The sequence below is a fragment of the Lygodium microphyllum genome, chromosome 23 (assembly GCF_053477565.2).
Source record: "Lygodium microphyllum isolate KBCC chromosome 23, Lygodium_microphyllum_v1.1.10, whole genome shotgun sequence".
NCBI lineage: Eukaryota > Viridiplantae > Streptophyta > Polypodiopsida > Schizaeales > Lygodiaceae > Lygodium > Lygodium microphyllum.
The window spans coordinates 86,266,864-86,282,339 of record NC_141157.1 but is presented as its reverse complement, the minus strand read 5'-3'; the positions used below and the strand labels follow the sequence as shown (position 1 = coordinate 86,282,339).

The window sequence follows — 15,476 nt, the reverse complement described above, 5'->3', positions numbered from 1 at the left end:
ATCTCCAAATGAAATTAAATTTAAATGGATCAATTTAAAAAAGAAACATTGTACCTGTAATTTCTTTCACAAAGATCCCTAGATATGTTGAACAAGAAGTTGACTTATAGCAAGACCATTGTTCCTTCACTGACAGATTCCTGTAGTACAAAAACAAAAGAAATATTGGGTCAACACATACATATAACTTATATAGGCTTTGTCCAAATGCGTTGAAATTTAACCATGGAACAGTAGTAAAAAATGGCAATATACCTGTGGCTTTCTCTGCAAAAAATCCCAAAGATATTGTAGAAGTTGAGTTCTTAATAAATCATTGTTCTTCACCCTCGGAGATTCTTGGAGTAAAAAAACAAAGGAAAGCTCAGTATGCATGTAACTTGTATACATTTTGTCTAAACGAGATAAAATTTAACAGTGGAGCAACAAAAAAACAAGACAATATACCTGTAACTTTGTTTACAGAGAAACCCTAAGATGTTGAAGAAGAAGTTGAGTGTTCAAAATCCCAAAGATGTTGTAGAAGTTGAGTTCTTAATAAATCATTGTTCTTCACCCTCGGAGATTCTTGGAGTAAAAAAACAAAGGAAAGCTCAGTATGCATGTAACTTGTATACATTTTGTCTAAACGAGATAAAATTTAACAGTGGAGCAACAAAAAAACAAGACAATATACCTGTAACTTTGTTTACAGAGAAACCCTAAGATGTTGAAGAAGAAGTTGAGTGTTCAAAATCCCAAAGATGTTGTAGAAGTTGAGTTCTTAATAAATCATTGTTCTTCACCCTCAGAGATTCTTGGAGTAAAAAAACAAAGGAAATCTCAGTATGCATGTAACTTGTATACATTTTGTCTAAACGAGATAAAATTTAACAGTGGAACAACAAAAAAACAAGACAATATACCTGTAACTTTGTTTACAGAGAAACCCTAAGATGTTGAAGAAGAAGTTGAGTATTCAAAATGTCACTATTATTGACTGTAAGAGACTCCTAGAGCATCAAAACAAAAGAAATTACATGTCAGAGAATGCACATAACTTGCACAGGTTTTCTCCAAACGAGATAAAACTTTACCATAGAACATCTATGGAAGAGAAAAATATACCTGTAGAGTTTTGTGAAGAGAATCTTAGGGCTTTGGTAAAACAAGCTCTGCTCTCATGAAACACATGAATCTCTCTCTGTGCTTGTGCAAAGCAAATGAAATTTTACAGGGTTACAGACATGGCAAGAAACAGTGAGGCTGTAAAATTTCGTCAGGAAAGAAGAAGCGGGGAAAGAGATATGACAAATTTGAGTTCCGCCTAAAAAAGAGGGGGAAACTGAAAAGGGGAGAAAAGAAAAGTCAAACATAAAAAATAAGAAAATGAAAATTCGAGGCACAAACTTCCAAGAAGTGACAGCTTTGTACTCCCCTTTTCCCTTATTTTATTGCTGAGGGAAGATTTGGTCCAAGATATGGCTAGAAGATTCATGTTACATGAATCTGGAATCCCAGCTCTCTCATTGGTTAGGCCTATATTTGTTTATTCACTCCTTAAGGGGCAAAAAAGAGAGTCCATATTTCTCCTAATGAACCTCGTTGGTGGTATGTTATACCTTCAACTCCTCGAGGTGCAAGAGTATACGATCAAAGCGATGTTCCAGGCATAGATGAAGAAAATATGCAAATAGAGGGATCGAAATTACAAGGGGTGGAGGCCACCGCAAGCTTGGAGCCCGCATCGGCTAACAATGATGGAAATACAGAAGTCGTAGAATTTTTTGAGAACGAGGCAGACTCGTTCTTTTATGGTGACATGTCTATCGACCTTCCAGTCTATGCAAAGTTGTGTCAGGAGATTAACATGGGACCATAGAATACTTCAATTCGTTGTTTAGATCTTCCATAAAGGTAGATAAGATATGCATTTTAAGAGGGATTTTTCAAAAATAATTTATATTAATGTGCTTTGTATAGTTTAAATTGATTATTCTAACATCATTTTTTATCTGTGCAAGTATCGACATTTTCAGGATGAGTCGAGGGATAAGCGATGAGGAGTTTCAGGACATGATGGCACGCATGTCTCCAGATCAGCTCGCGAGATTCAGAGAGATGGCAGATCAAGAGCTGTCTCGTTCTTCGTCAGGGCGCTCTGCTAGATCAGCTTCAGCGCGATCAGATGCTTCAGCTTCGAGCAAACGATCTCGACGCTCGCGACTTGGGCCAGAGGGAGGGACTACGACTGCAGGAGGATCAGGGGGGTGCTGCTGTGGAGACACGGGCGCGGTGTCTCCGTCTCGTCGTTCAGCTGGAGCTGCGTCACCTCCAGGATTTCTCACACCTGTGGGGACGTCCACTCCAGTTACTCTGGCTTTTACGCAGCCGTCGGCAGATGGCACGCCTTTTGGTGGCACCCCTTTGAGTGGAACTCCGAGAGAGGGTACCCCCGTCGGTACACCGGATGTACAGGGGTCTCCTGGATATACCCAGGAGCATGGATAGAGATGGGAGAGGGCCCATCTTAGGCATACTCCTAGGGGTTATGGATACCTAGTGGATGGCAAGTCAGGAGCCATCATCATGAATGATGAGAGGAGGAGGGTGATGGCTCGCATGAGGGAGTTGTGCCAACAAGTTTTTCGGCACAACGTCCTGGATCATTGGAGGAACATACCGGAGGGGAGCAAGGAGTACATAGTAGCATCCTTGCACGAGGAGTTCCTGGTGCCAGCCGCAGTGGATAGATTCTCTACGGGCTGGATGATGGATTGCATGCGTGCATACATGTCACATAGACGATCCGACGCACGCAAGGCAATCAAGAGTGGGGCTCCAAAGCCCGAGTGGTTAGATGCAGACGACTGGCATCGACTGAGGGAGGAGGCTACGAATTCGCCAAGACGTTGGAGTCAGCAGCGGGAGGCGGCGAGGGCACGAATCGAGGCCGGATCGGTACATCATCTTGGGAGTAGCGGCCACGGGACATATTTGGAGGACTTTGTAAGTTTCTCTTTTGTTTTGCTTATTTGTTTTTTTTTAGATATTCTTTGTACTGACAATCATGTTTCTAACAGTTAGCATTTTGTTTTCTTTGCAGCACTCCATTACAAATCGCGATCCACAAGGCCTTGAGACTCGATATGCAGAGAGGCACGGTCTCAGATCATTGATCGACCGATTGTATAGACGCAACGGCCTAGTAAGTCACTCATCTTTCTTGTCCGTAGTTACCATGAGATATTTGAATGCATTATTGTATGGTGGATTGATATGTTGTTTCTTTTTCTGCAGAATCCGTTTGATGCTCCTTTGCAGTGGGAAGAGCTTTCGGGGGATGAGGATTTGTAGCTCGCCCTTGGATCCTTGGAGCTCACATACCTTTAGTTTTTAGTCGCCCGATCTATGTACACATTTTCTATGTATTAGTGATATTGTTTTATGATTGTACCAATCGCATTTTATGCGATATCATGTATTTATTTCATCTATCAGTTTTATGATTTCAGTATACATTCTTTTTGTTTGCAAACGCTTTGTATGCAGCAGTGCAGAAACTATTTTGTATGGCTCTCGTACAGCACACAGTGCTATATGTGGCAGGGCAAATTCTCTGTAACCGTTGCTATATGCGTCGCTATATGCATCGCAAATGCGACGAATATAGCATGCTAGCGACGCATATAGCAACACATATAGCGACGCATATAGCGACAATTCTATGGCGTCGTCAATAATGACGCTTTTTGCGACGACGGGGGCAAATTTTGTTGTTTGTATTTTCGTCGCTTTAAACGTCGCTATAAGGTCTATATCTTGTAGTGAATCTCCCAGGTTAATCTTGGTTAAACAATATTTATAATATAAAATAACAATAAGAACTAGCGTAGTGTATAGTCACTTGGCAATTAAGTGCATTTGAGTGATGACACTGTCAGGATGGATGACCTCTTGTGAAGTTTTTCATATCAATCTAAGTAGTGGCTTCTAGTACGCAACCAATGGCACCAAGAAAGCATTTGTAACCATAGCCAACAAGTATATCAAGGCCAAGATACCAATATCTATGCCTTGCTCGTGAGTCTTGGAGGGATGGTAAAATGCGGTGCCCATGTGTTTGGGATCCCTTTTTTTTAAAAAAAATTGTAAAAGATTTTTCTTTTTTAGTATAAAAAGAGGTTGTGTTTAAAAATGAAGCCCCATTAACTTGAGATCATCGCTTATATCATAGCTAAAATACTAAAGATGAACCCTCTTCTCCTTCCATCCCTTCCCCGAGAACTATATAAATAGGGATATAGACACCTCAAAAATAGAAAACTCCTCAGAGACTTCATCCTACTGCGTTAAAAAAAGCCATGCAAAAGCCCTACCCAAATCCATCAAGCTCTTCCCTCTCTTTTCCACATGATGCAAAAGCTTTGCTATATTTTGTTGAGTCTACTCCATGGCTTCCAAGAGACGCAAAAATGTTGTGCATGCCCCCATGCACAATGAAGGGGTCATTGGTGTTGAATTTCAATTTGATGTAGGAGCACATATTAAAGTCATTCCCAAACTCATCCAATTGTAGATGTTGAGTAGCATGTGCTCAAAAACGTGACATTAGGTACACACCTATTATTTCAACAGCTTGGATCACAAAATACAATGGCTAGCTCTAGCTTAGCCATCAGCATAAATGAGGAATACAATGATTAATTTGTAGTGAGCTTACTAGGCATTCCACCAAGCATGACGGATGCACATGATAAAACTCTACAATCCAAGTGAGTGCCCTTCATCTATTAACCCTCTAAGGCTTCCACATGTAAAAATGAGCATGGCTATGCCAAGAGAGAGTGCTTAAAGAAAAGGATAAGAAGAGCCCTCTTGGTCTCTCACCCTCACTCTCTTCCTTGCTCTTTCTTTCACAAAGAAAGCAAGAAAGTAGGCACTAAAAGTTAGCACACATGTGAATAGCCTTTTTCATTATCTTTCATGCATTTTATACATAAACTTAGGGTTGGGATTTTCCCATCCCCCTTGGGCATCTAGCCCACTTTTTGGCCTAATGACCGTTCTTTCTCCTTGCATCACTCAAACTAGTAGATTACTAAAAAGTTGTGCATGCTTAAACTGTTGCGGTTATCAATCATGGATAAATATGCACAAGAGGAAGACCAACTCTCATTAAACATTTCATACAATGACTTTTTCATTGATATTCTTGTCAAAAAAAAGTGTGGGAAGCTTTTAGGAGCCTTTACGGTCTTTTTTATATTCATATCTTATTCTTCTCCTCTTTCTCCATGTCCTTCACCATCATGTGGTTAACATTTGGCCCCCTCCTAGACAAGTGCCAATCCCATGGCACTTTTGCATAGTATAGCTAGTAACTGGTGTTGGGACAATTGATGCAAAGGTTGTGGGTTCCTGGATGATAATTGTAACATGCCCGCCTATTGGTTGTCCAAGCAGGTTTTAGCGATCCATCGAGAAACGAATCTAAGCATCGCTGCCCAACACTCCCATGGAATGTCACAGGGTTTATCACCTAGGGTTTCCCAGGTCTGCCTCGCAATAGAATGTTTGTGGCTAAACCCACTAGGATCAACCTGTAACTTCAGTCCCTAGTGATCAAGGTCTCCTAACAACATTCTAGCCTCGGGTCCTGAACATTCTACTTTACGCAGAGATACCCAATCTGAAGCAAATCCATATCGCACTTTGTTCAAAGAGAATGGGAAACCAGAGGGATGCATTGCTCAACCTCTTTGCCCGTAGGGCATAATCCCATTCCCGTCCCCTAAAAGGCATGAATTGGGTTCTAACTTAACAATACCTAAAGGTCAAATGATGGTAAAACCTTGTGAGAAGCCTCCCAGTTCTCTGGGACCACCCTGCCGTAGGACAGACCCATCGGGGGTTCTGCCCACCCGCTTCCCTTGATAGCTTTAGTTTTCTAATTAGGTCCTATCACATTTATGTGTGACATTCAAAATTGGCTTTCTTAAATAGGCCTTTTAGGGAATGAGGTTTGTTTGCGTAATTTATGGCACAAACACAAATATAGAGCAAGCAGTCCTTTTGAAACACAAGTTCCTCAAGTTAATCTTTGTCTCCTGCCCATACAAGAGAAATTGTATATTCCCTTCTGTCCAACAGAAGTACTCGATCCAAATCACATGGCACCATAATTTCCATTCATTATCTAGAATAGGATCTTCCAACTCCCTAAACGTTGGGCTCATGGCAGTCTTCACCTCTATTCCAGACTAGGCAAGGGGTGTCCATAGCTCCACCTGAACCCAAGCAACCTAGGAGTGAGACACAACTTCTGTGGTTGGCCTTTTCACCACTCGACCTTCGGCCCGTGAATCGAGCAGTGCCCTCTTGGGGTAATCCGCGATGCGATCTTGGAGATGATCCACCGTTCAAAATATCCTTCCTTAATTAATCCATTTAGGAATCAAGCATGAACAAGGCATTTAGCCCTCATATCATTTCCCAAGAAAATATATCTTTATTCCCATGGCAACTTGTCATCCAGACCCCTACTATGCATTTACCATTAGGCACAAGCACTTGGAATAATCATCCAAATCACATCCCAACAATCATTTTAATGCAAAAAGCATTTAAGATGCTAAATTAGTCAACAAAACAATGATATCCTTTTCCAACATTGCAAGAATAGTTGCGGTAACCTTTCATCGTATATTCGCTCTCCCCCTTGGGGATGAGGAGCAGTTCTTTGTAAGATTTACTTAACACACCCTTCTTTCGACTAAGGCACATGTTAAGGTTTCAAACACTGAATAAGACCTAAGTTTTATTAATCACTTACATTGATCGTTAATCAAGCCTTCTCCCCAACAAGTACAAATCATCGTCCTTTCCTCTGACTTAGGGTTTCCTAATTCTTGGAGCTCTCCACTTTCCTTTGAAGCTTGGAATTGTAGTTTGTACCTAGCCCAATCCCCGAATAGGATTGATAAACATAGTAGCTATCAAATGGATCTCAAGGCATCTTAATTTTAGTTCTAAGTAAACCCTTGTATGCCTATTAAGCCTCGATATAAGCACACTCTCCCCCTCAGGGAGTTCTCCTATTTCGATCAAGAGTTAAGGCAAAAAAACTACTTTTAACTAGCAACAAAGTATATCCCAAGATATTTTGACATAAACCAAAATGATTTCATTTGAATGCTTTCATGGAATGGTATAGTCTATAGCCCTTATCTCCCAAGGAGTGTAATTTCCTTAGGGTTATTGGTACATACGTGTCAGCTAACCACAAATTGTACTTGTGAACCTACTTAGGTTAATTTGTGCATTCCATACATTAAAATGGAATTTATAAGAAATAATATGTTAAGAATACTGAACGAATAAGCACATATGTAGGAACCGTTTTTTTCTAGGTTTCTCACAATCTCATAATGATAGTCTTTGCATAATAGCACATCTTTATAAGTACTCAGTAGTATTTAAATAAAAACATTATATTTGGCCATCAACAAGGGATTCATACTCAACTATTAAGTTAGAGTAATACCCTAAGTTTGATTAACTTAAGGATTCTCACAAATTGTAGACATTTTCCTAGGGGTTTGGTTCTAATTTTTCTCCTTAGTGATGATACTAGAGTAAGTTTACCTCCCAAGATTAGGTTTTCGACTTCTAAGGCTCTTGCTAACTAACTACGATTGCATAGTAACTTGCTTTAGGGACTTATGTTGAGGTTTACCTTCTCGGTCTCTTGATCCCAATGAAAATGGGTTTCTATGACAAGGGCATAGGGTTACCATATAATAACTATAATATAGGTTTATCAATTGGTTCCAAGAAGTGATTGCAATATTGCCACTTTGGAGCCTAGTCTCCACCATCTTATGAATGTGATAACCCACCTAATGATTTAGATAGTTCTTGGAAAGCTTGCGATGTGGGTGGAGCAGACATTCAACTTGCAATTGGATGCTTTGGATCCAAAGTGATTCTCTTGGGTTCCATGCTTGTCCTTCTTCCCATTCATTGACTTTGAGTGCTTTGATCCTCAAACTCCACAAGAATGGGGAAGGGGGAAGAAATACGCTCGCAGGAACAACGATAAGGGTACTCTCGTGTGGTCACCCTCTAAGAAGGGAAAGAGAACCTCTCTCTCTCTCTCTCTCTCTCTCTCTCTCTCTCTCTCTCTCTCTCTCTCTCTCTCTCTCTCTCTCTCTCTCTCTCTCTCTCTCTCTCTCTCTCTCTCTCTCTCTCTCTCTCTCTCTCTAGTGCTTAGGATGCTGATAAAATCCCTAGGATTTCTAATCATCCTAAAGAGGTGTTTGCTTCCTCTATATATCCGAAGATTGCACTATTGTAGCTTCATTTCCTTGGAGGCTCCATATCAGGGCAATCTACTTGTACGTACCCTAGCTCATTGCAATGAAAATGTCGGTAGTTGGGACATCTCCTACAGATGTGCCCTATCTCTTCACACAAATGGCATCGCTTATCTTGATCTCAAGAATCGTCTTTGCTACAACTGCCCGATTTAAGTTCTTGGATGATTGGAGTCACTCGAAGTAGTGCATCTTGCAAGTTTTTTGGTCGCATTGCTTCAAGATGGTGGCTTAGAGGAGTGTTCAGGCCATGGCAAAACTTGGATACTTGCTGCGCAATATCTATAGTGGCGCATATTTTAGTAGGGTTACAAACTTTGAGTAGTAAGCTTCCAAGGTTACTTCCAGCTGCTCTTGAGCTTGAAAAATTCATTCATTCTCAAAGTCTGGTGGGTTGGTAGAAGGTATCGTCCGTGTACAGCATCTTTCAGCTGAGCCCAAGTGACAGCAACTTCAAAAACACCTTGATATTTGCACCATTGCTTACACCATATCTGTTCCTGGCCAACTAACTTAAGTTTTGGCTATCATTGCTTGATTGGAGAAAGTGGTTCTTGAAGCAGAGAAATAATCATCCATCAACTCAATCCATATCTCTGCCTGGGCTATGACATCTATTCCTTCTCCATCAAACTCCAGTACCTTAATTTGCTTGAGAAGAAATTTCTTCTCTTGCATGTCAGCATTCGTGGGTGCAAAAGGTGCCTAACAATCAAGCCACACCATTCAGGTTATTCTGTTTAAGATATGTCTATGAACCATACATTAATCAAGCATGTAGCATTACGAAGTTTTCCTCTGATACCAACTGTAATGTGCCCACCTATCGGCTATCCAAGCATATTTTGGCGGTCCATCAAGAAACGAATCTAAGTGTCACCGCACGGCACTCCCATGGAATGTCATGCGGTTTTTTGCCTAGGGTTTCAGACCCCTACTATGCATTTACCATCGAGCACAAGCACTTGAAAGAATCATCCAAATCACATCCCAATAATCATTTTAGTGCAAAAAGCATTTAAGACCATGTTAAATTAGTCAACAAAACAATGATATCCTTTTCCAACATTGCAAGAATAGTTGTGGTAACCTTTCATCGCATATTCGCTCTCCCCCTTGGGGATGAGGAGAAGTTTTTTGTAAGATTTACTTAACACACCCTTCTTTCGACTAAGGCACATGTTAAGGTTTCAAACACTGAACACGACCTAAGTTTTATTAATCTCTTACATTGATCATTAACCCAGCCTTCTCCCAACAAGTACAAAAGCATCATTCTTTCCTATGACATAAGGTTTCCTAATTCTTGTAGCTCTCCACTTGCCTTTGAAGCTTGGAATTGTAGTTTGTACCTAGCCCAATCCTTGAATAGGATTGATAAACATAGTAGCTATCGAACACATCTCAAGGCATCCTAGTTTTAGTTCTAAGTAAACCCTTGCATGTCTGTTAAGCCTCGGTACAAACACACTCTCCCCCTTAGGGAGTTCTCCTATTTCAATCGAGAGTTAAGGCAAACAATCTACTTTTAACTAGCAACAAAGTATATCCCAATATATTTTGACATAAACCAAAACAATTTCATTTGAATGCTTTCAAGGAATGATATAGTCCATAGCCCTTATCTCCCAAGGAGTGTAATTTCCTTAGGGGTTAATACATAGGTTATTGGTACATACGTGTCAACTAACCACAAATTCTACTTGTGAACCTACTTAGGTTAATTTGTACATTCCATACATTGAAATGGAATTTATAAGAAATAATATCTTAAGAATACTGAATGAAAAAGCACGTATGTAGGAACCGTTTTTTTCTAGGTTTCTCACAATCTTAGTGATAGTCTTTGCATAATAGCACATCTTTATAAGCACTTAGTTGTAATTAAATAAAAACATTATATTTGGCCATCAACAAGGGATTCATACTCAACTATTAAAGTAGAGTAATACCCTGAGTTTGATTAACTTAAGGATTCTCACAAATTGTAGACATTTTCTTGGGGGTTTGGTTCTAATTTTTCTCCTTAATGTTGGTTCTAGAGTAAATTTACCTCCCAAGATTAGGTTTGACTTCTAAGGCTCTTGTTGACTGGCTACGGTTGCATAGTAACTTGCTTTAGGGACTTATGTTGAGGTTTACCCTTCTTGGGTCTCTTGATCATCCCAATGCTAATGGGTTTCTACGACGAGGGCATAGGGTTACCATATAATAACTATAATATAGGTTTATCAATTGGTTCTAAGAAGTCATTGCAATATTGCCACTTTGGAGCCCAGTCTCAACCACCTTATTAATGTGATAACCCACCTAATGATTTAGATAGTACCTGGAAAGCTTGCGGTGTGTGTGGAATAGACGTTGCACTTGCAATTGGATGCTTTGGGTCCGAAGTGCTTCTCTCAGGTTCCATGCTTGTCCTTCTTCCCATGCATTGACTTTGAATGCTTTGATCCTCAAACTCCACAAGAACAGGGAGGGGGGAAGAAAATACGCTCGCAAGAACAATGATAAGGGTATTTGCGTGTGGTCACCCTCTAAGGAAGGGAAGAGAAAGACTCTCTCTCTCTCTCTCTCTCTCTCTCTCTCTCTCTCTCTCTCTCTCTCTCTCTCTCTCTCTCTCTCTCTCTCTCTTCTTCTTATTCTTCTTCTCTCTCTCCCTCTCTCTCTCTCTTTCCAACGCTCAAGCTATTAAGTCTCTTCCTAAGGCCTTCTATGCCCCCTTTCAAAAGGGGGGGGAGAGGAACGTGAAGTGGTAGTGGTCTTCCCCACGCACCACCTATCGCTCTGCATGGCAGCAGGTTGTGGACTCCAGTCCAGGTGGCCTAGGGGGGTGGTAGGCCCATGGCCTCCCCCTCGACTTCATCATCTTCTTCCATTCCTACTCCTCGTCGTTGTCGATATGCTCCTTCCCCTCGCCATCTTTCTCCTCCACGTCAACTTCTACTTTCCCCCCTCACCACCTATCGGCGACGGCAGGGGTGGAAAATGAAAAAAAATCGTTATTTTTGTTAAAAGGGGGGGGGGGGGGGGGGGGGGGGGGGTTGGGGTTATAACGACGAAACGTTACAATGATGAAGGAAAGATGGTGGGACTTTTCCAAGTGCAACGACAAGGAGAAGGGTGGCTATTGTAGATGAAAAGAGAAAGATGAAGGCTACCCACGATGGTGATGGTTCTTCATGCAGCCCATGTACCTATATGTTATTGTGCTCTCCTTGAGGGGTGTCTCTACCTATCTTTATAGTGAGATGTGCTCGTCCAATGCAACTAGGAGATGGTTTGAGTTCCAAGTATACTTAGAAAGAAAGCATGCATACACAATGCAAATATGCTATGCACAATGTCTTGTGATAGCTCTATTCAATGAGGAGATAGAGTTATTGCCTTGAGATATAGTTGTATGATCACCTTGTGTTCAATGCCTACATTTATATCAAAGAACTGTGGTGATAGTCTTTCCTTAAATGGTGGGATGGGCTATCGAAGTAATGTGATGAGGAGGTAAAGGTGGTAATATGTTGTGAGTAAAGGAAGGACTTTAGCAATTAGTGAATATCCTTACAAAATGGGTGAAAGATTGGATGAGGTCAAAATGTTACAATATGTAGATTCTTTTCTTCTCATTAACTTTCACATTTGGGATCTTTGGAAAGTTATATCTACCATGTTCTCCTTCCAATGTATTCCTTGCCATGGTGGTGGGGGTAAGGACAATGCAATGGGTTTACCTTTGCACTATCATGTGAGTAAACAAAGTCCTGCCACATTGCCTTGTCATTCTCTAGAATGGAGTATCTTCATTTTAGCTAACTTGGCCAGGTTTCTCATGGTTTCATGGTGAGGTATTTACTCTTATTGTTCGTGGATTGACAATATTTCTTGAAAGCCTTGATGTCAAGTTTCCATGTCCACTTCTTTGTTATGTTTTTGGCTACTTGGATGAGTACCCATGCTACTTATGGGGGCAAAAGATCCTTGATTCTGTCTCCTTCATCCACCTTGAAATCCAAAAACACTACACTACTAAATTCTTTCTATTCTTGATAATTATGTATCACCTCATCAGGGTTTACTTGCTCTTCTTCTATTAAGAGTTCAAATGGGAGGGAAAAATCTCTCACCTTCTCTAGTTGTGCCTTTGAATCCTCAAGCATTGCTTCATAAGTTCCCTTTTGTTGTAGGGTTTCCTATGTTGATTGCTTTATCGATTCTCCAAATTTAAAATCTAGTAAATTAGGTAGGTCTTGGGTGGCATCATGATGGCTAGTGGCTCCAAGGCAACAAAAGACTCTAGAGGGGAGGTATCTGGCTACAAAAATCCAATGGCATGTAGCTCTGGGTCCTCATACCCTCTTAGATGCAAGTGATGTATGAGGTCTTTTCTAGTTAGTTATGTGGTCATTAAGCTAACTGCCTTGCCTTGTTCCATGCTCCCTAGCATGATTTTGGTTGGACCTTGAGCTCAATAGCCTATTTAGTTTTTGGAATGTGGGCTCTAAGTATTGTGTCTTTGTAGATCTCCTAGTGCTTATTGAGGATGAACTTATAAGCATCCAATTTGACCTTGTGTTGGGACTCCCTATATAAGGCAATCCCCAGGTCAATGGACAACTTCATTAGTGCCAATTCTCATAGTCTTTGTGCTTCCCCTTCTACTAAGTTTGCTGCTTGGGTCTTTCTAGTGGCCATTGTCCTTTGCAAGTCTTCATAGGTAAACTTCCATTATTTTTTCTCTTGTAAGTGATGCTTATTCTCTCTTTCCTTAAGTTGCGCTTTTTTCTTTCCTTTAGAGATTTTGATTTAGAGTTCTATTAGTTGGCGGCTCATGTCAAGCTTTTTTTTTGCTCATCTTATCCATTTTCACCAAAGTATCCCTTTGTTTTTATCTCGTTTTCCTAAATCTTTGCATCTTGCTCATATAGGATAGCCCAAATGATGTCAAGCCATGACGTATGTATATGGTGTCATTATGATTGCATATAGATAGATTTCAGTCGAGTAGTAGAGTTGAGTTTGAACTACTAAGAAAGGTCCTATCAAGGAGGCGCAGGAGACATGCTAAAGCTCACTACCCCACATACAGCACAAGTCCCCTCCATCCATTAAGTTTTCAATGTAGTTCCCAGGGCTCTTGTTGTGCTACTCAAACTCTCTTCTTGGTGCTTTGCACCCAGCTTGCCTATTTGTCTATTGCAATGAGGATTCCATCAAGAAAGGGGGTTGTTAAAACCAGCCGAGTGAAGCCCCCAATGATGAAGCACAAGGAGGGGACAAAATCCCCTCACAGAATCAACAAGACACTGCAGTTTGTGCTAGAGGAGATGTGGACCCCAACCATTGGTGCAAGCAAGGATAGCTACTCCATGGAGCAATCTGAGAAAATGTTAGTTTGATCCTTGACAAAACCTAGAGGTGAGATGGTCATGACAAAACCTAGAGGTGGTCGTAGTGGCCGGGAGGATGGACAAGGTGTAGCTGCCATCGGCGGGGGATCGAGTGGAGCCTATAGGTAGAGGCCGACTGCGGTGGCGCTGGCCCACAAGGCAAAGGCTAACAAGCGGGACAGAGTGCGACGGGTGGTGGCCTTGGTAGCTGACTGCGGTGGCGACGGCACACAGACCAAAGGCCGACGGCGCATGACGTTCTTGCTGATGGCGTGTGGTGGCCTTCGCGGTCGGCTACAGTGGCAACGGCCCACAAGCTAGGATGTTCTTGCGATGACAACGGTGATGGCGGGTACTGCAACGTAGTGCAATGGTGGCGAGGGCAGCACGCACTGTCGATGGAGAAGTCGATGGAGAAGATGCCAATTGGACAGGGAGATAAAAAAGAAAGAAAACTCTTTCTTTCAAAAACACTTACGCTTTTTTTTTTTTTTAAGGCTATCGGCTAAACGCGCCCCCTTTCCCACCTCATGTGCCACCCACACCCACTCCTCCTAGTCCCTCTTCACATACTTCAAGCCCGCAGCGCTCTCCTCTTTCCAATCCGAGCCACTCTTGCTACAAGGCATGAGCTACCGTTGCACAATGAAGCTTATCAATAATAAAAATTTCATGCAATCCTTGTTCTTTTACATTGTATGCTTCCACTTATGCACGAGAGAGTGTATTGTTGGTGTTAAAACCAAAATAGAAACGAATGTGTTTAATATACGCTAGATGAAACAAGATCAACCTATGAAATCCATGATAATGTGTGATGCAAATGTCACGATCAAATCCACAAAGAGGCTACAAAACTAACTAGTTTTCACATGCATTTCGGGGATGATGCAGCTAGCATCCTCCTATTCCATGAAAAAAGCCATACAAGTGATCCACAATCCATATGCCCTTGGTCCCGACAAGAGAGCCAAAATGTTGTGCTATACGCTCAACATGTCAAGGCCATTAGGCACACTCTTGTTCCTTCAAGACTCATACACATCTTGTTGACTAGCTCTCACCTTAGTCACTCGAATGCGGTTTGGAACCAAACCATTCTAATGAGTATCATGCCATGTACCCCCACACCCAAAGGTCGCAAGCACTTATAGCTCCATGATTCAAGTGAGCACATGAATGTCCCCTCAACCCTCTACGGCCTCATCATGCAAGAGAAAGCATGGTAGGCATGAAAGAGTAGAAGAGAGAAGGCTAGATGTTTCACTTCCTTGTCCCTCACCCCTCACTCACTCTCTCTCTCACTCTCGCATACACGTACTCTCTCACACAAGACTTAGGCAAGAAGATAGAGAAGCAAAGTAGGCACACACAAGACTAGCCTTTTCTCTTCAGTTTCATCCTTTTTATACACACTTTCTAGGGTTAAGGTTTCCCCTTTTCCCTTGGGCATCTTGCCCATCTTATGGCCAAAAGATCGATCTCTCCACCCTTGCATGCACTTAAACCATGTTCCCATGTTGAATGTCTACCCATTCTTGTTATAATTTGCACGTCGAGAGGGAGCCTAGCTCTCTTTTACAACAATAGTTTCATGACATTTACGAATTTGAGGCTTTCTCCTTCTTCTCATCCTTGTGTTTTCTCCTCGTCTCTTCCAACTGCAATACCAACTTGTGTCTTCCAACTATAAGACTTATTGTAACATATGCCCATCAACTCTCTACAATGT

The 15,476-nt window shown here is 41.4% G+C and overlaps 1 long non-coding RNA gene across 1 annotated transcript; it reads right to left on the bottom strand.

Moving 5' to 3' along the window:
* Positions 1-322: 322 nt before the first annotated feature.
* LOC148016425 (uncharacterized) lies at positions 323-693 on the bottom strand. The gene is made up of 3 exons (XR_015688012.1): positions 677-693; positions 448-567; positions 323-338 (listed from the first exon to the last, which is right to left on the bottom strand). It is a non-coding gene; the product is annotated as an uncharacterized LOC148016425 (long non-coding RNA).
* Positions 694-15,476: the final 14,783 nt, after the last annotated feature.